The sequence below is a fragment of the Dromiciops gliroides genome, chromosome 2 (assembly GCF_019393635.1).
Source record: "Dromiciops gliroides isolate mDroGli1 chromosome 2, mDroGli1.pri, whole genome shotgun sequence".
Lineage (NCBI taxonomy): Eukaryota > Metazoa > Chordata > Mammalia > Microbiotheria > Microbiotheriidae > Dromiciops > Dromiciops gliroides.
The window spans coordinates 447,688,744-447,715,302 of record NC_057862.1 but is presented as its reverse complement, the minus strand read 5'-3'; the positions used below and the strand labels follow the sequence as shown (position 1 = coordinate 447,715,302).

The 26,559-nt window shown below is 40.1% G+C and overlaps 1 protein-coding gene across 1 annotated transcript in view; it reads left to right on the top strand.

Moving 5' to 3' along the window:
• Positions 1 to 219: 219 nt before the first annotated feature.
• ZNF831 (zinc finger protein 831) overlaps positions 220 to 26,559 on the top strand; it is a 99,024-nt gene continuing 72,684 nt past the window's right edge. The window contains exon 1 of the mRNA XM_043988853.1: positions 220 to 515. The gene's annotated coding sequence lies outside the window, so the exon portion shown is untranslated. The remainder of the gene's footprint in view (positions 516 to 26,559) is intronic.

Genomic DNA, 26,559 nt, shown 5'->3' with positions numbered 1-26,559 from the left:
TAGAGAAGAAAGGACTAGAGTTTGTCTGGCCCTTGTGGAAAAATGCCCCCTTAATTACAATCCAAAGGACACCGAGGGAGACAATCGAAGGGAAGAAAGATGCTTCCATTTATACCTGATGGTTTTGTTTTTTTATCTGTTTGCAAATGTTCAGTGGAATGGTTTGAAACCCAGCCGTGTCGTTGCTTACGCCCACACACACAGAGCTGCAGTGGTGCAGATACTCTCAGAGGCAAACCATATTACCAGCCCCGGCCAGGAAACCTCTTCCCAGACTAGTGCAGACTGGAGATCTCCCCTTTCTGAGACCCCTCCCCACTTCAACCAGGACCAGTCAACCCCTTTCCAAATTCCTCCTTTGAATGTCAATAATCATCCTGCTCTAAAGGAGGGAAGGCAGCAGGAGCAGCCAAGGCAGCTCAGCGAAGAGCAATGAGGATGCTGTTACTCCAGATTTACCAGGCTTCAGGAGAACACAGGATCCCCCCACCTGCTTGGGGACTGACCACTTAAAGGTGAGAGAGGACTTTGTGATTTCTTTGGGCTGCACAGGGCTGTGGAAATGCCAGCCATCCCTGAGGCAAGGCATCTTAATCATTATGTCTGTTGCCTACAGAGCGATTATATCAAACAAGCATGATGGAAGGTTTCCTGCTAAACACACAGCATCTAGAACACAATCCCCCACTTAGGTAGCTGTGAGTTCCTTTTAACCAGTGGGGTGTTTTTATGTGTGTGTATGTGCGTGTGTATATATTTTCCTGCTTTTGCTTTTTAGTACAGTCTGCTTAACTTGAAATGCTGGATTAAGGTATGATTCTGTTCTTAGCTCAACCTGTTGATTACAGGTTGTTGGCTAAGAGGTTAACTCTTTCCTTTTCTAGTAAGCTCCATTCTTTGGGGACCAAAGGAGAACTTTCTGCATCTGAAAAATATCTTTTTCTAGTGACCCTGGGGATTAGCCACAGTAAACATCCAGATACATACACCTACTGCAGATATATTAAAGAGGTTTCTTCTATAGTAGTGTATAGTAGGAATCAACAAAGTTTAAAATAGACATATCAGAATTGAAAACCAAGCAATAGAATTCTGTGGATGATTCAATAAGCAGAGACATTTGAGGAGAAAAATTAATGAGCAGCCTGTGGTTAGCAACCTCTGGGGCCAGAAAAACAAATAGTTTCATTGCCTTCACGTGAAAGATGTCTATAGTTTTCAGGGCACCAGGTTATAGACAGGTCTCTGGGAAGATTTGGCCCTTTAAATGAGGAAGAAAGAGACTAACTAGGAAACAATCAGATAAAAGTCTCTAAATTCTGTGCTGTCATAGGATGAATCAGTTGGCATGCTTCTATTTTTAGAATTTGAAAGATCTGCTGCCACATTTTGTCGGGCCTTAATTGGTGCCACAGACTTGTTTGCATTCACGTGTTCAGTAGGAAGAGTGTCGATCAGAACTTCACGTATCTAAAATCTCTACTTGTCCAGAAGGTGATCCCAGACCCAGCCTAGGTTTCTAATGTTAGCTTTCTATTCCTCAGGGCTCACTACGAATCTCTTACTGCAACCCAACTGGGATCTTTGGCCCCTAGCCAGTGATTTGTACTTGCTTATGTTTGTTTGTTTGTTCAAGGGGAAAAATTCATATTTTGAAATCAGGAAAGAGAATTGGAATAGGAGGTCATGGCTCTTTGGGTAACTATGCTATTGCAGAAAAGAGGAGTGGAGCTTTCTAACCTCCACACTGAACTTATTTTTTATAGAATTGATTTTATAATCATGGAACAGGTTCCAGTGGAGTTTAGATAAAGTGTGATCTTTGAGAAGGAACAGATTCTGTTTCTGGGACTGAACTGATGTCCTGGCTGAAACTGCGCATAATTACTCTAGAAAGCTTGTTGTCCATATTTCAGAGCAGACACTAAATCTCAGCAGCAATTTTAGAGGGGGAGTTATCATATGTGTGGAGCCTTTTGTTCAGAAGTGATAATAGGAGATGACAGCTAGTTCAAGTAGGACGGTAATAATAAGTAATGCAGGACAAAGTGCTCAAGTGTTTGAATAATTGTTTTATAGGAAACCTGTAATATTTTCCCCAGCAATAGGAAAATACAGTAATATCCTATTTACAAATTAGAATAGGCCTCTAGAAATCCCTAGCCCTCTGATTCTTTGAAAAATGCTTCACACTTTCTGTAGTAAAGGGCCAGACTCAGAATTAGGAAGACTGGACTTCAAATTTTACATTTGACACTTACTAGCTGTTTGACTCTGGAAAGTCACTTAACCTCTACATGCCTCAGTTTCTTCATCCAAAAATTGAAAATAATAGTTATCAGTTATATAGCACTTTAAGCTATATATGGTCCTCATAACAACCTTGGGAGGTAGGTGCTATTATTATACCGATTTTTTCGAATGAAGAAACTGGGGCAAACAAAGGTTAAAACTTGCCTAAGGCCACATAGCTAGTAAGTATCTGAGGCTGAATTTGAACTCAGATCTTCTTGATCCAAATCCAGGACGCTATATACTATGTCACCTATATTACAGGATTGTTTTGAGGCTCAAAGGAGATTTTATTTATTTATTTATATATATATATATATATACACACACACACATATATACATATATATCTATAAACACTTTAATGAAGTGAACTATAAGTGTCAGCTGTTATTATTACTGTTATTATTGTACCACCTCCCATGTCTTACCTCTTAGCTAGCTTATCAAGTCCTATCCAAAGTCTTTAATCTCTTAAATGAATTCTAATGGTACTTTTTACATAGTGTACTGGAACATTCTTCATGATACCATAGGAGGAGACAGCTTCTGGGGCTACAGAATCACAAAATGACCAAGGTGGAAAAGAACTTGAGCTCGTCCAGCCCAATCTCCTCATCTCACAAGTGAGCCAAGCAGGTTCTAGAAAAAGGATTCATTGAGCCATGGCAGGAGAATGTCTTCTTCCAAAATTCTCAGGGAAGGGTTCAGTAACTCTCTGGAGTAGTCAAGTGCAGGCCTAAATGATACCAATGTCAGTGTTATTCTGATGAGCTTGAACCTCCAGGTCAGCTTACCGAGAGGTAGGCTATAGGGCCTGCTGGCTTACAAAGCACTTTCCTCAAAACTACACTGTGAGCTAGGTACTAGTACATGTGCTTCTATCCTTGTTTTACATAGAAGGACAATGAGGCCCAGGGAAATATGTCAGTACCCCATCAGGTAGTTGTCTCAGGCACTGTGTTTTGGGGACCTTTGTGTCTCCATCCTCTGCTGATGAGGAGATAGCCTGGGGTGGAGGGAGGCAGCTCCTCTCATTAGCTGGGGCTAAGGAAGGATTAGGCATGCACCTATACCTGAAAACCTGTCCCTATTCCCTTCCATGAATAATACATTTTCACTTTCCAGCTGAATCCCCTTTACTTATCTTCTATTCTGTTCAAGAGGGTCATTTCAGGGGGTAGCTAGGTGGCACAGTGGATAAAGCACCGGCCCTGGATTCAGAAGTACCTGAGTTCAAATCTGGCCTCAGACACTTAACACTTACTAGCTGTGTTACCCTGGGCAAGTCACTTAACCCCTAATGCCCCGCCAAAAAAAAAAAAAGGGTCATTTCAGACCGATTCTGTTATGCCATGGTGAGGGTGTGGTTGGATTTTACCAATCTTTTCTTCCTCCAGAAAGTTTTCCTTGACCACCACAGGCCACACTGACTCACAGCACCTGTTGCCTATACTATTAATTTAGGACTTGCCTTGTGTCAGCTTTTACATTATTGTTTAACTGTATGTGGATAGTGCTTAAACTAGATTGTGTATTAAGAGCAGGTCCCATGCCTTGTGCATCTTTATATTGCCCATAGGGCCTAGTCAATGCCTGTAATATGGTAGAACTCAGCAGGTATTGGTGGAAAGAATGAGGGATTCCTCCTGGTTTATAATTTTTTCCTGGGGTTTGAATATTTGCAAAATATGTACATAATAATAGTTGCATTTTGCTCATATACTGTGGCATTTAGATTCAGAGCAGTAATTAGGGCAGAGTGACTGGACTTTGCCCCTGGGCACTGAAATTGAAAAGGCACTGACAGAATTTTTATTTCTTTGGCAGCATAAAGATCCTTGAACTTAGCCTATAGTTAGCAAGAATAATGAATTATAATAGGAAGTTTCCCATTTTCAGCTTCCTCCTTTGCCTTCTCCACAGTTCCCACCCAGTGGTACATGCCAGCTGCCAGGGTTAGGGAGGGTAGATACTATAGTTATTGCAGATCAGAAAACCGAGTCTCAAATAAGTTAAGTGACTTGCCCACACTTGTAAAACTAATAGGTCTCAGAGCTTGGATTTGATCCAGGTCTAAAGACTCCAAGTTCAGCAAGCTACTCACTGTACCACATTGCCTTGAAGAGAACTAGGAGGGAACCATGGATTTTCACTTGGAAAAGAACAAACTTCAGAGAAACATGACTGCTCTTGTCAAGTATTTGAATGAATGTTCGTTAAAATTAATTGAATCTGAAGAACTTTTATTTGGTTTTGCTGGGCCACAGAGGGCAGAACTAGGAGTAATAAATGGAAGTTAAAGGAAAACTCCATAGTTATGAGAGTTGTCTCAGATAGTCAACCAATCAATTAGCAAGCTTTTATTAAGCACCTAATATGTACTAATATGTACTGGGGATACAAGATAACAGAGAAATGAGTGCTGCTTCCTTGCATTCTCTCCTGGTGGGAACTTTCCCCATTAGGGAGGCCTTCAGGGGAAGGCTGGATAAACAGTTATAAGAGACCGTAGGGTCATATATAGGTTTAGAACTGGAAAGGACCCAAGAGGCCATCAGATCCAAGCTCTTCTTTTTACAGTTGAGGAAACTGAGGTGAAGTGATTTGCTTACCATCACAAAGCTAAGAAGTGTCCTGGAGAGGAGATGCACTGACTCCAAGTGCAGTGCTTTATCCACTGAACCATCCTGGATCTTCTGGTCCATCAGCTTATAGCACCAGAGCTGGAAGGAACCTCAGAGATCATTCAATCCAACTTCCTCATTTGACAGATAAGCTAACAAAGGCCCTTGGAGGTGAAGTGATTCACCCAGGGTCACACAGCTAATCAAGTGAAATTTGAACTCAGGTTTTCCTGATTCCAAATCTAGTGCTGTTGGTAAGGTTGAATGAGGAAATTCCTTCTAATTTTGAGATTGTGTGTGTGCATCTGTGAACACTTATCAATCCCCTCTCGAGCAAGTGGCTCTGGTCTCTTATGTTACAAAGTCCTGCTATATTTAAGTCATTGTAAGTGAATTAAAAGCCCTTTTTGATTTTCAAAACTAACTTCAGCCTCTTCCTTTCTGGGTTGGACATATGAACCAAAGGTCCCTTGTACATTTCTTTCTTTAAATGAGTAAGCAGGCAGGAATGCCATAAGAGCCTCCATTTCACAGCTGTGTTCACCTTAGGACCAGTTGCTGGTGATTGCTTGCCTGTCACTAGTTGGCTATGTAATAGGCTGCCAGTCACTGAGGAAGCTCTTTGAGGGGATCCAATATTAACCAAAATGGGCTGTATGCTTGGGCACAAGGTCACAAAGGCTGAAGATGGAATGTGCTCAATTATTTGCTGGTAAAAGCACCCCTTCCCCCCTCCCCCCCAATAACACTCAGCTTCTCTTACCTCCCATCATTTCTCCCATAGGTCCTGGGTGAGGGCAGGCACCATCTTCTCTCATCCTGTCTCAGGCTGCCCAGAAAGGCAGTTTTTTTTCTTACCCTTTAAGCTTTTACATCCCGAGAGAAGCCTTGGAAACGCTACCACTGTTTACATCAACACACATGCTCCTTACCACAGGAAGTACAACCTCACGTTTGCTGTGATAAGTGTTTGGCTTACTTTGACCAAAAGAGGAACAGATTTAAAAAGACAGACGCTAGCCAACCCAAAAGTCTTTAAACTCAGGTCACATTTAATTGAGGATTCCACTGGGCCCTGAGGTCTAGAGGTAAGAAGTTTAGGACAGGGCAGTTTAAAGTAGGGTTAGAGTATCGACTACAGTTATTTGTGAGGATAATCCTTGTAAAAGTGAATGATTAACCCTTGGAACCTAGGAACCAATCTGACTATTTATGGCTAGAGCAATAGAGACCACAGTGAATACTGATTCTTGCTAGTTGCAGGGGAAGCAACTGATGAATATTAAATAGCAACTGATGACTATGCTCCAATAATGTGGTGTTGGACTTGACCTGCATGGATATGCTTTTAGGAACTTCCACTCTGCAAGAGAAATTAGGGCAAACCCTCCAGAAAAACACAACAAAATATCAAACTCCCATTCAAATTGGACTATTCTCTGTGTCCCCCTCTTCCCTAATACACCACATTTTCTTGGCCCTAGACTTTTGCTCACAATATTCTTCTTCTTCTTCTTTTTTGGTGATGCAATTAGGTTTAAGTGACTTGCCCAGGGTCACACAGCTAGTAAGTGTTAAGTGTCTGAGGTCAAATTTGAACTCGGGTACTCCTGACTCCAGGGCTGGTGCTCAATCCACTGCACCACCTAGCTGCCGCCGCTCACAATATTCTTGATGCCTAGCATGCTTTCCTTCCCCTTCTTTGTCTGTTGAATTTCTATTCATCCTTCAAAGGACAGCACAAATGCTATCTTCTGTAGGAAGCTTCCCTTCATTTCCTCCTGTCACCTCTCTGTAACAATCTTTCAGACATCATTTAACACTTGGGTTGTGTTGCATTATAGTAATTAGTGTATATGTCATTGCCCTACTAGACTGTAAGTTCTTATAGGTCAAAGGCCCAACTGATTTAGTACCATGGTGTTCTACTCATAAATATTGTTAATAATTATTTGTTGAACGAACATCTCAAATAAGGGCGTACCTAGCAAATTTTGTACGGCAAGTTCAGTACCAGACTTCAGGTGCACTCAGTGATTAACCATTTGACTATTATTTGTTTTTTCATCAGATAACCTGTTTTTTTCTCTTGGCAGGAGTGTATAATTATGAGTAGATGGGGGCAGGGAGGAAAATGGGGTCATATGAGTCTAGAGAATGCAAGGGAGAGTATATGGTTCTGTCTGTGCATGGAGGTCATGCAGGTTTGTGAGTGCTGGGTAGGAGGTATTTATAGGGGTACATGCATATATACGGGGAATATGTGGGTGAATGTGCATGACTGAATATTTTGTTTTTATAAATAAAACTCTTCTTAGCCTTGAGAGCAAGAACTGCTTCTTTTTGGTCTTATATCCATAGTATGTGGCAGGTACATAGTTGATGCTTGTTGACAGACTGGTTGATTAAATGATTGATAGTTTGCCTATCTCCTTGACCTCAGAGAACACTGTCTCCACCTACCAACCTTCCCCATCTTCCTGGCTTTAGGAAACACAATACCAGCAGATGCATTCTGAGTGCTTCCCACCAGTTCAGACTTCCAAGAACAGCCCCCTCCCCCAACCAAAAGAAAAAAAAAAGGAAGAGAAAAAGAAAGAAAAGAATTGAAAAGAGTAGACAAGATATGAAATTTCTTTAAAACCCAAGACTTAATTTTCTTTAAACATATCACATAATTTCTGTTTGATCCTGGCCAGGGGAGATGGACTTATTTTTATTGGTAGGAGGGGAATGGGATTTTTTCATGGAGTAGAGCATGGTCCAATGTTCATGTGGTGAAGTGGCTAATTGGTCTGGACACTGTCCAGGCAGCCAAAGGGCTGCCAAGATCAGATGGGAAGGCTGAACAAATGTGATAAATTATAACAATCGGCCCCAGAGCAGAATTTGCAGAAGGTGAGTCAGCAGCCAAGAGAATAACTGTATCCTAGGTTTTCTCAGCCCAGAGCTGCTCAAATCTCTGCGTGTGTGTGTGTGTGTGTGTGTGTGTGTGTGTGTGTGTGTGTGTTGGGGGGGGGTAGGCAAAGACTGAGACAGAGACATAGAGAAAGGGACAGTGAGTCAGAAAGAAAGATAGAGATGAAGACAGGGACAGAGACCAGAGAAAGAGAGAGAGAGATCTGTCTACCATCATCTCTGTTGGAGTTCAGTTGTCATGAGGAAAGAACCTGAAAGCAAATGGGACTTTGAGGTTGAGAACAGAGAAACTAGATATAGCCTAAGCCACTATTTTGTATTTCTATATCCCCTTTTTTCTTTTCTTTTTTTTTCCTTTAAACTTTTTTTGACGCATTATTAAACTCCCCCCAAAATACCCTTTCTCATAACACCTTCCCATAAAATTAAGCAAATTGTCCCAATTAAGCAAAATCTCCTATAATAAAGTGATTTTGAACTGATATTTTGTCACTTTCCATTTTTTGTTTGCTAATAGAAAAGATGGATAAGTGCTTTAATTTTAGTAATTTGGAAGTAATGCTGTCCATTGGATTTGATCTAATTCTATAACCCTTTTCTCAATGAAACTGAAAACACTTTTTAAAATTTTAAAATCACATTTTACTGATTTTATTAATATTCATTTGTGTATTTTACTTTTCCCATCAGTTACATTACCTAATATATTCTATCCCTTCCCTATCTCTTCTCAGGGAGCCATCCTTCATAACAAATATTTTTAAAATGAAGAAAAAATAGTTTAACAAAGCTAACCAAAACAAAGCAAAAGTCTGATGTCATGTTCCAAACCTATAGGTTTTCCTCCTCAGCAAAGAAGTTGGATAAGTATCCTGAAAACACTTTCATGTGATCTCATTTGTTCTCACAGCATCCCTGCAGTCAGGTGTGGTTGACTGTTATTCCCATTTGGAGAAGTTGTTACCAGAACACAAATCTCCGGAGTAAGTCAAATATACAAACATACCTGCCTATGCTTCTTCAATGGATTTGTGATTTCACCCTACTGGGTGGGGGAAATAGGGTATATACACAAATAAATATAGTACAAGGAAAATTGAAGATAGTTGCTTTTGAATTGAATTGAATTGAAGAGGTCGCTTTTGAATTGAGGCAGAAAGGGGGAGGGAGTGCATTCTAGCCATGGCAGATGGCCTGTGAAGATGTACACAGGCATGATATAAGAGCATTGAGTTCAAGCTGGTGGTTCACTTTGGCAGGAACACTGGTGAAAGGGAGTAGTGTGTAATAAGGCTGGAAAAGGAGCTGTGAGTAAGATTGTGGAGGCCCCAAAGTGCCAGGCTAAGGAGTTTGCATCTTTTCCTGTAGACAGTGAGAAGCCACTGAAGGTTTTTGACCTTAAGAGGATTATTTTGGCCCTTGTGTAGAGGATGGATTAGAGAAGGTGGAAACGAGAAGACCAACTAAGAGCCTCTATTACAGTAGTGTAGGGGAGAAGGGAGGAGACTTAAACTAGGGAGATGGGTTTTCAAGGGGACAGAGGTAGATATCTGGATGGAAGATATGTTTGGAAAGACATAGAAACTGTTTGGCTACAATAAGTGAGGAAGGGGAAAGTGGCAGACATGCCTCTGAGGCCAACAATAAAACTGAGAAGTTTCTACAAAACCATAAAATTCCCAAATTAACAAAACTTGAAATAGAGGTCCTAATCTAATTTTAGAAGTTTGGCAGTGAAAGGGAGAAGAGATATAAAACAATGGCATCAGGGAATGATGGGGTCACGGGCAGGTATTTAAAGGCTGGGGTAGATGGGATAGATCTGAGCATATTTATAGACAGCAAGGAAGCAGTCAGTAGATAGACATTCACAATGAGAAATAAAGATGAAATAATTGATAGGGAAGCTCCTGGAGAGGCAGAAGGCTCCCCTCTTCCTAAGAGATAGGAATAAGAGAACAAAATGAGTGAAGAGATAGGGAAAAGATGAGGTATATAGTGGAAGAAAGGAAGGCTCTCCCTATGAAATGGCCTCTATTTTCTCAGTAAAGTAGGAGGTGAGAATATTAACTAAGAGAGTATGGGGGCAGGGTGGGGCTTTTGAGTGATTAGGGACTTAGAGGTTTGGAACCTTTCTTTGAAAAACAACTGCCTATAAGGAGAAAAGGATAGGCAAAGAAGAATAAAAGTGTTGCTGTATAACAGACCAGTTGAGATTAGATAACAGTCATTCGTTGGATGATAGTATGACTCCTTCAGCAGTATTTAGTGACTCTAGACAGTTTTCGCCCTAAAGAAGTTTACATTCCAATAGAAAAAGATATAAGGAAGCTAGGTGGCGCAGTGGATAAAGCCCCAGGCCCTGGATTCAGGAGGACCTGAGTTCAAATCTGACCTCACTTGACACTTACTAGCTGTGTGACCCTGGGCAAATCACTTAACCCTCGTTGCCCAGCAAAAAAAAATAAATTAAAAATTAAAAAAAAAAGATAGCACCTATGATGGTTTGGTTTGTGAAGGCACAGGGATGATGAATGGAGTCTAGGATAGTTTTCCTCTCCAGACAACATCAGTTTGAAGTAGACCCAATCAGGAGGAGTGTCAATTTGATTAGTGCTTCCAAGGCAAGAGGTATAAAGTAGGAAGATAAAGTTATGTGGCCAGTGGAATCACATGAGGGTTGTTGTACGTAATTGTGGGTTTGGGGTGCCTAGACACTAATCTGCCATGAATCTGAAGCCTTGGACCTCAGGGCAGGAGCTGGAGTATTTGTTTGGAGTCAGAGAATGGAGCAAGGTGGCAGGCATAGCATGAAAATGGCTCAAGTGACCCTTATCATTAGCAAATTGGTTAGCAAATCCAAGGGATTTAGGGATCTCTTCTTTTGGGGCCAAAGCTCCCTTCTACTGCTATCTTGCCACATACTCTTGTTCTCCTCCATCTTAAATCCTGCTATTCCCCGTTGCCTTCTTTTTCTGTCTTCCTTTCTGTGTGCCCTCTAAGAATTCCCACTCAATTGTGAATACATTTTATTTCATCCCCAATCTTTTCTAGTTACACTCTTTACACCTTCCTGTGCTAATGGAATCCTCACTCGTACCCAAAGACATTGTACACTTTACTATCTGATAGTCCACTGTTGATTTCTCTTTCACTCATGTCCCCAGACACACTAGTAGCCCAAACTCTCATCACCTCTTGCCTGGACTATTGCAGTTGTCTTCTATTTGGTCTCCTTGCCTTAAATTTCTCCTCATTCCAGTGTACTCTCCACTCAGCTATCAAGTAATCTTCCTAAAGCACAGGTCTCACCATGCCACTTCCCTGTTAAGTAAACTCTGCTGGTGCCCTGTTATCTCTAGGAGCAAATAAAAATTCCTATTTGACTTTTGAAGCCCTTCATAGCCTGGCCTCTTTCTAGCTTTCCAGTCTTCTTCCTTCAATATGCTCTCAATGCATTGGCACTGGTTTCCTTGCTGTTTCTCAAATGGGACACTCAATCTCTCTACTGTGCAATTTCACTGTCTTCTATGCCTGAAATTCCCCCACTACTCACCCCTGCCTCCTGTCTTCCCTGACTATCTCCAAATTTCAGTGCAAATCCCACCTTTTGCAAGAAGCCTTTCCTGGTTGCCTTTAATCCTTGGGCCTTTCCTTTGAGGTGATCCCCAATTATCCTGAATATACCCTTTTTTTATACATAGTCATTTCATGGTGGTGTTGTAAATAACCCCCCCTGACAGTTTTCAGGTAATAATCAATTAATTAGGCTAGTCAATAATCAATAAATTGATTGTCAGTGGTTTCTCTCAGTAACCAAAGACCCCAAGGGAGACTCTGAAACATCTTAAATCAGCTAATTGAAGATGTGGAGTGAAGGAGAGTGAAAAGTTGATGATGACCCCAAGGTTATTATCCAGATTGACTACATAGATGACCAGAACAGAAATACAAAATTTCAGATCTGTGGAGGGGATTTGTGGGGAAAGATGATTTCTGTTTTAGCATTTTGAGTTTAAGGTTACTGTGGGGCATCTGGTTGGAAATATAAAATAGGGAGCTGGTGATTTGGAATGAGAGCTCATGAGAGACACCAGAGCTGATTATCTATACCTGGGTGTCATCTGAATAGAGATGATAATTGAACCCATAGGAGCTAAAGAGATCATTAAGAGAAAAGAAGATGGTTTAGGATAGAATCTTGAGGAACGCCCATAGTAAGGGGTGGGCCATGGATGATGATCAACCTCAAAGGAAGCTGAGGAGTGGTCAGCTGAGTGAACCAAGAGAGGGCAGTTTCATGCATACTCAGAGAGCAGAGAATATCCAGGAAGACAGGGTGATCCACAATGTCTAGTGCTTTAGGGAAGTTAAGACAGATGAGGATTGATACAAAGCCATTGGATATGACAATTAAGAAATGATGGGTAACTGAACAGTTTCAGTTGATCTGAAGTTGTAAGTTGTTCCAAAGTTGTAAGTAGTAGCCTTTGAAGCTTCTTTCACTTCTCAAATCTATGTCTTATTTTCTTTTTATTATTATAATTTTTGATAGTTCAGTATTTTATTTTCCAGTTATATATAAAGATAGTTTTCAACATTTGTTTTCATAGGATTTTTAGTTCCAAATTTTTCTCTCACACTCCCTTCCCTCCCTACTCCCCAAGAGAGAAAGCAATCTAATATAGGTTATATATGTGCAATCCCATTAAACATATTTCTGCTTTAGTCATATTGTGAAAGAAGACTCAGAGCACAAGGGAAAAACCTCAAAAAAGAAGGAAAAAAAACAGCCCCAAAGTAGAAACAGTGTGGTTCAATCTGAATTCATAAACCACAGTTCTTTTTTTCTGGATGTTGAGAACATTTTCTATCATGAAGTTCTTTGAAATTGTTTTGGACCATTGCATTGCTAAAAAGAGCCAAGTCTATCACAATTGTTCATCACACAATGTTGCTGGTACTGTGTACAATGTTCTCTTGGTTCTGCTCCTCTCAGTCAGCATCAGTTCATGTAAGTCCTTCCAGGTTTCTCTGAACTCCTCCTGCTCATCATTACTTTTAACATTGATTTTTAAAAATGTCATGTTCTAAATTTTCTTCCTCCCTCCCTCCTCGTCCCTTCCTATGAAATCCAGCAATATTGAAAAATTCAATATGTCATACATGTGCAGTTATGCAACACATCTTCTTGTTAGTCAGGTTGTGAAGGAAAATAGACAAAATACCTTTAGAAAGAGGAGCTAACAAATAAAATTATACTTCAATCTGTATTCAGATACCATCAATTCTTTCTCTGTTGATGGTTTGCATTTTTCATGCCTTCTTCTGATATCATCCTGCTCATAATTTCTTTCACAGTTGCTATTACTAACTGTATTACCCTCCATCTTATCCCCTCGCCTTGATATTTACTTTATTTTCTATCTTCCTTCACCCTATCCCTCCTCGAAAGTGTTTTGCTTTTTATTGCGCCCTTCCCCAATTTGCCCTTCCTTCCTTTGCCTCTCCCCCGCCTCCCCATCTCCTTCCCCTCCCACTTTCCCTCAGGGTACAATATATTACTATACCCACCTGAGAGTGTATGTTATTCCCTCTTTGAGCCAATTCTGATGAGAGTAAGGTTCACTCACTCCCCTGCTCCTTCCCCATCTTCCTCTCCACTCCATAAGCTTTTTCTTGTTTCTTTTATGTGAGCCACTTTTCCCCAGTCCACTTCTCTCTTTCCCTTTCATTCAGTATATTCCCCTTACCCCTTAACTTTATTTTGAAGATGTCATCATGGGTCAGCTAGGTAACACAGTGGACAAAGCACCAGCCCTGGACCCAGGAGGCCCTGAGTTCATATCTGGCCCCAGCCATAAGCCATCCCACCCTGCCTACCCCACAAGAAACAAGGATAAACAAAAAATAAATGCTTTACAGAGTTCATCCCTTCATATTCAATTTACACTTGTCCCCTCTAAGTATATTTCTTTCAGCTGCCCTAATACTGAGAAAGATCTTATGAGTTAGAAGTATTATCTTCCCATGTAAGAATGTAAACAGTTTAATCTTTTAATATCCCTCATGATTTCTTTTTCCTGTTTACCTTTTTATGCTTCTCTAGGGTCTTGTATTTGAAAGTCAACTTTTCTATTCAGTTCAGGTCTTTTCATCACAAATACCTGAAAGTCCTCTTTTTCTTTGAAGTTCCATTTCCCCCCCTGAAAGATTATACTCAGTTTTGCTGGGTAGGTGATTTTTGGCTGCAGTCCCAGTTCTTTTGCCCTCCAGAATATCATATTCCATGCCATCCAGTCTTTTAATGTAGATGATGCTAGATCTTGTGTCATCCTTACAGTATTTGAATTCCTTTTTTCTAGCTGCTTGCAATATTTTCTCCTTGACCTGGTGTCTCTGGAATTTGTGTATTCCTGGAAGTTTTCCTTTTAGGATCTCTTTCAGGGGGTGATTGGTGAATTCTTTCAATTTCTATTTTGCCTTCTGCTTCTGGAATATCAGGGCAATTTTCCCTGATAATTTCTTGGAAGATGATGTCTAAACTCTTATTTTGTTCATGGTTTTCAGGTAGTCCAATGATTTTCCAATGATCTCTCCTGGATCTATTTTCTAGGTCAGCTGTTTTTCCAAGGAGATATTTCATATTGCCCTCTATTTTTTATTCAATTGGATTTGCTTTTATTGTGTCTTGGTTTCTCATAAAGTCACCATCTTCCATTTGTTCAATCCTAATTTTGGGGCAATTATTTCTTCAGAGAGCTTTTTAATCTCTTTTTCCATTTGGTTTTTCAAGCTGACTTTTTTCTCATGACTTTCCTGCATCACTCTCATTTCTCTTTCCATTCTTTCCTCCATCTCTCTAAATCTTCCTTCTATTTCTCCTACTTTCTCTTCAGAGTCCCTTTTGAGTGCTTCCATGGCCTGAGACCAATTCATATTTTTCTTGGAAGTTTTGGATGTTGGAGCTTTGAGTTTGTCATTATCTTCTTCTGAGGGTGTATTCTAGTCTATCTTTCCCCCAAAGAATCTTTCTATGGTCTGCTGCTTTCTCTGCCTCCTCATCTCGACCTGGAAGCAGATGTCTGATTGAAATCTGATTCTTTATGTTCTGAAGCTTGGTGTGCCTGTGCCCCTCCCCCACTGGGCCGCCACCACCCGATTCATCCCACTGGTTCAGAACCAGGGTGCTTCGCTCCAACTGCAGCAGAGACTGCAGCCACTTCACCCTGACCAACCTCTGAACCCCTTCACTGGTCTGTGAGCTGAGCCTCAGAAGAAGCTGCTGGTGCTGAAGAATCGGAGGCACTGGAGGGGCTGTCTGTTTCTGGCTGGGTCTGGACCTCATGGTGAGCTCCTCTTTCAGCCCAATCAGCAGGTGATCCCATCTTTGGCAATCCCAAAGATTGCCATCTTTGGCTAGAAAATAGTCTCACTCTGTTCTTATGTGCTCTGGGGGGGTTTTGATGGCATTATTTGGGAGTGAGTGGACAGGTTTATTGGGAGCTTGTTGGGAGTCACAGCCTCTCCTCCACCATCTTGGCTCTGCCCCTATGTCATATTTTCTGATATATGTCATGCTCTCCCAACAGGTTTGTATTGAAGTCCTTGAGGATCAAATGATTTAGAGGATCTTGTTAAACTCTTCATAGAATTTCTTTATATGTGTATTCTCTCTAATGGAAGTTGGATGTAATTATCTTTGTGGTTTTGTTGTATATGCTTATCAGGAGCACTGCAAGACAAGATGACCAGGTGTCTCATGAAATGTTTCTTCTTGTCTTTGTGTGCTACCATTAGAGTAACTCCAGCAGATTGTGGTTTCATTGGTACAGGGGAGGCCTTCTACTAATGTAGGTTGTTAATTTCTCTATAATTTATAGTGCTAGAAGGTTGCCTATGGGGAGCAAGAAGTTAAATGACTTGCACGGGGTCTCACAGCTGGTATTTGCCAGAGAATGTTTTGAATCAAGGTCCTGTTGTCTGTGAAGCCAGTTCTTAAGCCACATTGTCACTCTGCATCATCATATCATGAGCACATCATGCAGTTTGTCGAATAACCAATCAATTGACATTGTATTGGAAGAACCAAAGGCATTTGCAGTTAAAGTTTGTAGATGGTCTAAAAACCATGTAGTTTGTAGCACCCTTTGCCTCTTCCCTTTACTATGTCACCATTATTATAGAAGTCAAAGGGGACCACTTGGTAATGAAGGCCATTACAATTTTGTATTTGTTGCATGGGTTGCCAAGGCCAAAGAATTTACTACCTTGTGTCCAGGTTACTGATGAACCTCTCTACGAATATCTAGGTTGGTCCTTGAAGTGAAGACTCAATCCTCAATCAGAACTGTACTTGAAGTCTTTCCAGCATATGGTATATCTTATCAGAGCTTATGGTCTACTGATATGTGGGAAGAGAAGCGAATAAGCATTTGTTAATTACCTATTATATGCAAAGCATTGTGCCTTTAATATTATCTCATTTGATCCTCAAAACAACCCTGGGAGGTAGGTACTATTACTATCCTCATTTAAGAGTTATGGAAAGTAAGGCAGACAGAGTATAAGTGACTTGCCAAGGGTCACAGAGCTGGGAGTCTGAGGCTGGGTTTGAATTTAGTACTTCAGTCTTCCATGCCCAGTGCTCTATCCACTATGCAACCTAGCTTTGTAGCCTTCAAGAACCTGGTCATGCCACTGTGAGGCATGACGTAGGATTTGCTGGAAGATATGCCTGTACCTGGTATGAAAGTATGAAAGATTTATACGTTCTTTAGCATGGGTAATTCCTGGTGTGAGAATTTCCTTCACCAACATAGCTTATGATCTATCACAGTAGAAAATCCTAGGGAGCTGCATGCAGGAGACATTTAGAAGTTAAGAGAGTTGTCCAGGGACACACAGCAAGTAAGTGTCAGAGGTGGAATTTTAACCCAGATCTTCCTGACTCCAAGCTCAGCACTCTGTCTATTAATACATGCTCTATGCATAGTCTATAAAACCATGACATCTATATATATGTAAAAAAGGGGGCAGATAGATTATATTATCTCTAGGTTCTCTTTCAACCCTTGAGTTCAATGAGTCCCTGACTCCTTGTAGAGCATTAGAGCTAGAAGAAACCTTTGTGATCATCTTATCCAGCTGTGTTACATCACAGAAGAAGAAACTTCAATAGTGCAAAATGATTTAGAACCCTAAGTGAAGGTCAGTGATTTCCTGGCCTAAGTGGAGCTCATTTGCAGAATTTGGATTCATTGAGTAACTTAGAAGATACTTGGATAGTACAGGATGAATAGTGTACCCAGGTACACAGTAAGTTTGACTCCCAGTTCTAACATTTATGAGGTGTGCAACCATTATAAAATTATTTAACCTCTCTAAGCTTCAGTTTCTACATTAGGAAAGTAGGAGTAACAATAATTGTATAGTCATAGGTTTTTGTGAAGAAAACATTACAGAATGCAAGGGACCATTATTAATAATAAATTACATACTATTATTATTATTGAAAGACTGCATGGCATAGTATCTACAGATAGACTCAAAGCCAGAAAGACCTGTGTTCAGTTTTCTGACACATAATGGCTGGGTGATCCTGGGAAATTCTTAACCTTTCATGGCTCTCTATGTAATTATCTAAGTCTAAGGGGGCTGTGACTCGGTGATTTCTAAAGATCCTTTCAAGTTGTAAAGAATGTATCGACCTGCATTGTAGAGGGAGTTTCCTCCTAGGAATTCCCTACAGTAGTGAAACCACAAGTCAAGTCTCCATGATGATGATGATGATGATGACGATGACGGATATATGAGAGACACTGTGCTACATGGTGCTAAGCATAGGTGTAGATAGGGCCCAAGCTTTAACAAAGATATTATTTGATGAGAGTTCATAGGGTCATGGACTTATAGCTGAAGGGACCTTAGTGGTCATCCAGTCCAACCCCTTCATTTTACATGCAGTATATGCTCTGGGGCTACTTTTCCAAATTCCCATTTGTACTGGCATGTTGAGTGACTGCTACTTTCCCCCTCCAGGTTCTCTAGAACCCTTAGCATCTGGTTGTATCTTTCAAATGTTCTGGCTCACAAGCCCAGTTATTATCAGTCATTATCAATTAGTTAGAATTAATTAGGAGTATTTACTAGGGCGATATGGTAAGGATAGTTGTTATTAAACATTCCCCCCCAAAAGTTTATGACCTCTGCCATAAATACAGATTGGGCTCAAACTTAGCATAAGTGGCAAAGGGGTAGCTCAAAGTTCATGGTTGCTAAAAGTCCTTTTCTCCCCTCATGAACTACTCATGAAGTTTCCCTTGAACATGCCACAATGTTCTGGGCTTCTCCAGTACTGAAGCTTTGAGCAAAATGTGTAGTTTGTCCTCAGCTCCTAATACAGATACCACCACTAGTCACTGCTGTTCAGGGGACACCATTAGGACACTAGTAAGAAATCTAAATTGTCTGATCCTTCAAGTTTTGTAAGGTTCTCCTTTGGTCAAGGGGCAGGGAAGAGACAGAGGTTCTATTCCTCTTTCCTTTAAGCCATTCTTTCTTCAGGTGCACAGATGGAATTTCTTTCTCCTCTAAGCTGGTGGATTCTCAAATAATGTTGGGTACTGAACTGCCTTGAGATTTTATAGCAGAACCACATGACAGGATAGGACATACATTAGTTTAATGCCTTTACTTGCTTGTTTGATTCATTATGGATGACTTCAACTGATAAAGTTATAATGGCTTGAGAATCTTCTTAGATACTTTAGATGGGAGTGGGGTGATTTGTTGACTCAGGTGATCTCACCTTTGCATACCAATGTGGACCTAAAGTCCAGAGAAGTTAAATGACTTGCTCAAAGTCATAAAGATAGTAAGTGGCAGAGGTGCTACCTCTGACCCTAACTTCAACATTCTTTCCAATGAATCATGCAGTATGGGTGGTACTTGGGAAACATTCCTTTGTGGCAGAATTGAGCAAAGCTGACTAAATAGTTATTACCTTTGCTTGGGAAAGGTCCTTTGCATGAAGTGAGATGAATTTCTGAATTGAAATGGGTTGGTCTTGGGAAGGCTGTTATGAAAGGTAATTACCCTTGGCTTAGTGGTTTGGACTTGAGGGAGAATTTGTCCTTTTCATTTCACAAGGACAGAAGTATTCCTGGCTTGCAGAAGCATCTGGCAGAGGCTATCATAGAAATCTGTTTCATAATCTGTTTATTGAAATGTTTAAATATTTTGTTTTTGTAAATAAAGCTGCATTCTCTTAAAACTCAGAAGAATAAATTTAGCTGATCTCTTACATGGTACTCTGGGTGTGGTAGAGTTTTCCTAGCATGGATACATGGATCCTACCATTGAAGTCTCTTTATAGAGCAAAGAAGGTTTTCCTTTGAGCAAGGTATAGCTACTTTTTCATATAAGGAACTTTGCTCTAGTTACAAGGTAGGGGTAGGAACAGGGATCCTTTCTTGACATAAGGGAGAAGTTTTCCACCCCCAAAATGCTTTCATTTAGGATTCTGGAGCCTTTGAGATCATCTAGTCCAACTTCCTCATGTTATAGATGAGTAAACTGTGGCTCAGAAGAGTGAAATTACTTGCCTAAAGTGTTATAGATAGTAAGTAACAGGGAGGGATAGAACTCAGATTTTCTGATTCAAAATTCAGTGTTATTTCTACTATACTAATACAGCTTCCTCATGAACAAAAATCACGTGTGCCCCACTGGACAGAGCTCTGGCTTTGGAGTCAGAGAACCTGGACTTGATTTCTAGTTATTTACCACCTGTATGGACCCCCCACTCCCATCCCCTTCACCTCCCTCTCTTAACCTCCCCCCCCCGACAATGAACTCATTGACTCAGTGATAACTTGCTGTTCTTGAAACATGACATTCCATGTCCCAGCTCTGAGAATTTTCCCTGTTTATTCCCCTAGATATGCCTGGAATGCTCTCCCTCCTCAGATCTACCTCCTGGCTTTTTTCAAGTCCCAGCTAAAACCCTACTTTCTACAGGGAGCCTTTCCTGATCTCTCTTAATTATACTGGATTGCTTCTGTTGATTATTTTCTATTTATCCTGTACATATTTTGTGTGTGTGTGTACATACTTGTTTTCATGTTGTATCCCCCATTAAATTGTAAGCTCCTTGAAGGCAGAGACTTTTTTTGCCTTCTTTATATCCTCAGCATTTAGCACAGTACTTTGCACGTACTGATTGGCTGACTTAATCTCTTGAGCCTAGGTTTTCTCATCTGAAAAATGAGGGGGCTGTGACTCAGTGATCTCTAAAGATCCCTTCAAGCTTTAAACCTATGATTCTATAGCCATATTCCCAGTGGCTATATTCAACTCCCCACATAAGGACACAGTCCAGAGGGAAATCCTTTTCACCTCTTTTCTTTAATATTTATGCTTTTTTTCAGAGGTGATTCTGTGAAATGCTTATCAGGTCAACTGCCTGTGAAAATATGTGCTATAATGGAGAAAGAACTATGAGGTTTTTTTGTGCCTTAGAGAGGACTGGAGTCCTGAAGTCTTAGGTATGGATGAAACCACTAACATCAGCAGTCTCACTGCCATATTCAACAAGTCCATCTGTGCTTTGTCAGTTAATGAACATATTGGGTGCCGATGATGTGCCAACCACTGAGCTAAGCACTGAAAATGTCTCAAAAATGAGCTACATTAAAGGCTGAGCAAGAGAATGATAACTGGTTAAAGGATAGCTACCATCATCTAACAGTTTGTAGGAGGTTGTCTTGCAATTAAGAATTGCATTGAAACTGGATATGATGGGAACCTCTCCTACTGGATAGGACATGAAAACAGCCATAGTATCTCTCATGAAATTTCTCCCCTCCCCTGGTCCCTTCATTCCATCTTCAAAAAAACACATATATGTATATATATATACATATATATATATGCACACATATTATGTACATACATATGCAGAATATATATGTGTATATATGAATATATATACCCTCCACATAGGTTTCCCTCATTAGAATGTCAATTTTTTTTTTAAAGGCAAGGACTGTTTTTGCTTTTGTCTTTGAATCCTTAGCACTTATACAGTTCTTGGCTTAATGAATGCTTTTCTTTTTTTTAGTGAGGCAATTGGGGTTAAGTGACTTGCCCAGGGTCACACAGCTAGTTAAGTATTAATTGTCTGAGGCCGGATTTGAACTCAGGTACTCCTGACTCCAGGGCTGGCAGTCTATCCACTTCACCACCTAGCTGCCCTTATGAATGCTTTTTGATTGATTGAGAAGAAATTAATTTCAATTACAGGGAGAGGTTCCTGTTGAACATCTTGAAGAACTTTATCATGCCTTAGTGATATATCCCTTATCTCCTATTTCAAAAAGATAATGATCTTCTAAGACTTTCTTTATCTCCCTCAGTGACTATCACAGTGCTAGAGCCATAGCATGCCCCTCCCCCCCCCATACTTGTTAATGGGTCATAATCTAGACCTGGAATTGAGCTCCCAGGGGATCTAGTATGACCTCCTCATTTTACAGATGAAGAAACTGAGGACCAGGGAGCTTCACTTATTTATTTATTTATGCCTAAGGTCATAAAGTGATACCAGTTGGAGGTGAAACATTAGAATCAACAACCAGAGGGGGTTCTCAAGGTTTCAACACTGTAGTTTCAAGAAAAATGGGCCAATTTGCAGCCTGCAGGGATTCTCATGAGCAACGAAGCAGTCCCTGTTTCTATTTGAGTTAGTCACCACTGGTTTTGGATAACTACCTGGCCTGAAGTCAGAGGAACTTCTGAAACTTCTACCAATTCCATGGTTACATGATTCCAAAAGTAACCCGTGATCCTGATTGGTGGGTCTAAGTAGTAAGGGCCGGGGCTTTTGCCACTTCCTCTTAGCCGTAATCTGTTCAAGTTGGTTTTAGCACCAGTGATTCTATCTGGGACCCTCGCATTGGAAGGTATGGGTGGGGGGAGTCATGCTTCTAGGCTAAAAGTGGAAGAGTAAAATGTAATCAGCAGGATGTGGCTAGAGGCACGGCATCCTTTAAAAAGGAGACAGGGAAGGCTGTTGTTTTGTTAATCACTATTTGACTCATCATCACCACCAAAGAGCGATTCTTGAGCATCTGTAGGAGGCTGGCAGCAGAGTCTGTTGTACAGAACTATTTAGTCCTTGACTCTGAGAACCTATTGATCTAGAGCTCAGCTTCTGAAACTGTGGATCTTGACCCCATATGAGGTCGTGTAACTGAAAATGAGGGTTGTGAAAAATTTGGCAGTAAATATTTGATTTGTATGCCTATTTTATTTATCTATATACCTGGGGTCATGTAAAAATTTCTCAGGTAAAAAAGGGTAGAGAGTAGAAAAAATTTAAGAAGCCCTGATCTAGAGGACACCAGCAAGGCCCTTTGTGGCTCTGAGTTCCAGAAAGGAAGTTTAGGAGGTTTTCCCACCCCTCTTTTCTCTTTCTTTTGTAAGCCTGAATTTGAGGTGAGTGTCTAAAACATCCCAGACAGATTCGCTGTTCTCTTCTTGAAACTCTCCAGGGATGAAACCTCTAGAACCCCACACTGGCAGTTCCCTTGACCTGCCTTCCTGGATTTCATGTCCACTTGACCAGGCTGGGCTAGACTTGGTCAGGAATGTGTGCCTAATGGTGCTGAAACAAGATGCAGCATTGTCTGGGAGTTATTATTACCCATCTGTGGAGAAGGAATCTGTGAGCCAGAAGGGTGATTCATCCCTGGCGCAGATGGAGGTGGTGTTCTGGTTTCACTCTCTTTTAAAAAAAAATTCCATTAAATAGCTTCATTTTCCAATTCAGTTTATGGATACCTCGATTTGCCAAGATATTATAAATTTTGCCTTTAAAAACTGCATGTTTTGGATGCAAGATATTGGCATCTATGGGCTTTGTCTTTCCCTTAACCCAGACCTTTGCAAAGAAATGATTCTTTGCAAATAATTTTTTTTTTCAGCAGAGCTTCCCTGACTAGGCCCACATACTTAGCTCATCAGTTATATATTACATGCTTTGCAAGGCTTGTGATCTACATTGTGTTTATAAAAATGATAGAGGGTAATATTTATATTTTTGAACACCTCCCCAAACTTCTCCTCTCTTCCTTTTGAAAAGCATCACTTGTGGCTAGTCTTTTCACTACTTATCCTCAATTTGGATTGAAGTATCAGAAAAAGGGCCACAAACTTTTTCCTTTGATTCTCATGATTGGAAAGGAATCACTTTCATAGAAAAATAGTTCTTTAAAGGGAATTTACTTGTTTAAGCACAGGATAGGCAGTAGTCCCTGCAAAGGGCTAGCTGAGCACATAAATGATTTGTCCAATAGAGGGCAAACACTAGGTCAACACCCAAGGAAAAGCAAGAGGCCCATCAGAGGGTAGGGACTAGCCTAATGTTTGACACACACAGTAGATGCAGAGAAAGGAAGTTTTAGTCCAGGGCTATACGCCTTGGACCTTTGATTCTCATGAATGGAAAGTAGTTGAGAGAACATTTTTTCCCCTGGGAAGTTGCTTGTATAAGCACAGAGTGAGGACTGCCCAGTTCAATTTCCTCACCCACTTCCAACCTTGTATGGTAATTGTATTTTTTTTTAAAGTAGCATTAGAGGGTAACTCCAACCTTCTTCCTTTTTTTTCTTCTGAAGTCTGAGGTTCTTGGTTAAAGCTTAGACAGTAGTCTCCTACCTATAAGGGTTTATAATTATACTCAAGGCATTTCTTCTTCCTTACTCCATATACTCTAAATTTTGGAGGATGACCTTTGGGCTCTGGGCTACATAATTCTTAACATGGTATTGATTTTTACTGAATGAGATTATCTGCCTTACATATGTTAAACACCTACATTTCCAAGCAACTGCTTCTGTTTATGGGTTGTTTGATGAATAATCATGATTGTAGAAAAGGGCTCAAAAAGCTACTTCATTTCTCTGTTTTTACCTCTTCCTGTTTTCTAAAGGTTGTCACCGTAACTTTAAGTATTGTATTGAAACTATTTACTTCCTATTTCTGAACTGGCCTAAGTTTCCTCTCTGCCTGGTTTTCTCTCTTCCTCAGTATGGCCAGAAATGGTACTTCTCTCAGTGAAATCCTGAGTTCAAAGGATGGGCAAAAAGCCCCTGTCTCTCCTGTATTTTGTTTGCTACAAGAGGACATAGAAATTCTTCCCACACCCTGCAATATGGGAAGAGTAAGGGAGTAAGAACCATTAGAAGCCTTTGTGTAACAACAGGCAGCTAACATCACACAGAATCTAAGGAAGATCCTCAAAGCTTTCTATCTCCTTTTATCTGATCTTTCTATGCCTATGGATTGCACCTTTGGTTCAAGTCAGGTTATTGACTTTTTTGATCAAACAGCCATAGCTGAAGATTATTCTACTCATCAGAAAGGTATGTAAGAAACTATAAGTAAATATTTTGGGGTATATTATTTTTAAAACCTGGCTTAATGAGTGATAAATGATTTATTTTCATTTTGCATCTACTAAGCAGTTGGCAAAACCAAAATATTAAGAAGCTATAGATTAGATTCAGAATGGCAATTCTTAAGTGATTAACACGTTTTTGATGATAATATCAATATTAATTATTACATTTGTTGTTGATTCATTTCAGTTGTGCACAACTCTTTGTGACTACATTTGGGGTTTTATTGGCAAAGATACTGGAGGGATTTGCCATTTCCTTCTCCAGCTCATTTTGCAGATGAGGAAAGTGAAGCAAACAGGGTTGAATGACTTGCCCTGGTAACACAGCTAGTGAGTTTCTGAAGTTGGATTTGAATTCAGGTTCTCCTGACTCCAGGCCTGGCATTCTATCCACTGTGCCACCTAGCTGCCCCTTCTAATTCTTAAATACTTTTAACAAAATGTTTTGGCATAATTCAGAAACTATGCACAAAGATCTATTTCTCCCTCCCCCCAAATAATTCATGCACTCATCCTAAAGAATTGTGTATGCCTGTGTGCATGAGTATGTGCATTTGCGTGTGCGTGTGTGTGTGTGTGTGTGTGTGTGTGTGTGTGTGTGTGTGTGTGTGTGTGTGTACCCAGGGATGAATTGGTGTGGGGAACTCCACCTACTGATTTTGCCGGGCAACTGTTTTGTGAATAATAAGTCTTACTGAGCTGCCTGGTGAAAGGTTAGGTAATTTGCTTATAATCACAGAGTCAGAGGCAAGATTTGAATTAGGGTCTTTCTTGTCTCTAAAGCCAGCCCACTATCAATTCTACTTTCTACTTCTCAAGGAAGAATGTGGTTTGATAAATCTGTTTTCTTGACTGACCTCATTAAAGCACAATCATGCTTTGGGTTAGGAAAATCAATTACACTAGTCTGATTCCCATCAACAAGGACCCTAAAATTAAATTGTAAAAAGGTATTTTATTAAAGGACCAACGATATCTTCTGTATCACAAACATCCCTATGGTTGTCACCCAAAGGTGAATGGAATATACATTTATATGTATATTTTGCTTCCTTAGTATTTAGGGTCCATTATGATCTTGACTTGATCCAAGACAATTATGAGAGGCCCATGCTCAGAGAGGTAGTATGAATTTCCTTTTTGTAAGACATCTTTATACAAGAATGAAATGAGACATTTTTATCTGCCAAACTGAAATGCAAGACAGGATGCTACTTAGAAAAGTGATAACATCAGCTTAATGAGGAAAACCAGATAAATGTCACAGCCAATTAGAAGTAATATCCATTTTTAAAAACAACATTATTGCCTCAGCTAACAGTCAACATTAATATTAAAAATTATTAAAGACTAATTAAAACAAATGCTTGAGTTATGATTGGACCATGCGGTTCTTAGGAAGCATCCTAGTATCCAGATAAAGGATTGGGTTTTTTAGGCAGTGTTGTTATTACATCAGGGGAAAAATCTTTAGAGTATAAGACATGATCTTGGGGATTACAGGCACCAAGAAAGCAGTATAGAGACATTGTTAAATGTCTGGAGTAAAAATGAAAGCAAAATGACAGAAGGAAGGGGAGTTTAGCCCAGTGTCAGTATCATTATAGATGGGCATAGAGCTAAAGATATAGAGTGATGTGTCAAATCAAGGAAAACCAGATTAAAGAGAGGAAAAGATGCTAGGCTTACATGATCTTTACGAATTATATTAGAAGGTTAACCTTCAGGAACTATAAAGTAACATACTTTGAGACATCAGAATGAAAACTTTTTTTCTCAGAATCACACCAAGGTGATAAAATTATAAAGTATGCCATAAAGATCCATACACACATATACACACACATATAGTGATAATTGAATAAAATGACAGATTTTAGAGCTGAAAGGAATCTTAAGAGATCATGTGTTTGACCTTCTGCCCTTATGCTGGTAAGATCATACATAGCTCATAGGTATTATCAGACCTATTTTATAGACCATGTAATTCAGACCCAGAGAGTTTAAAATGAATCAATCCAATCAGTCAATCAGTGTTTCCTAAACTCCTATTATAGGCTCTAGATATAAAGATAAAACAAAACAGTTCCTGTTCGCAAGAAACTTATATTCTGTCACAAGAGACAGCATAAATAAATATAAATGCATCCAAAATAAATACAAGGTTATTTGCGGGGTACAGGAATCTACAAAGACCTCATGTAGGAGGTGGCACATGGGCTGATCTTCGAAGGGAATATAGTATCATAGAAAGAA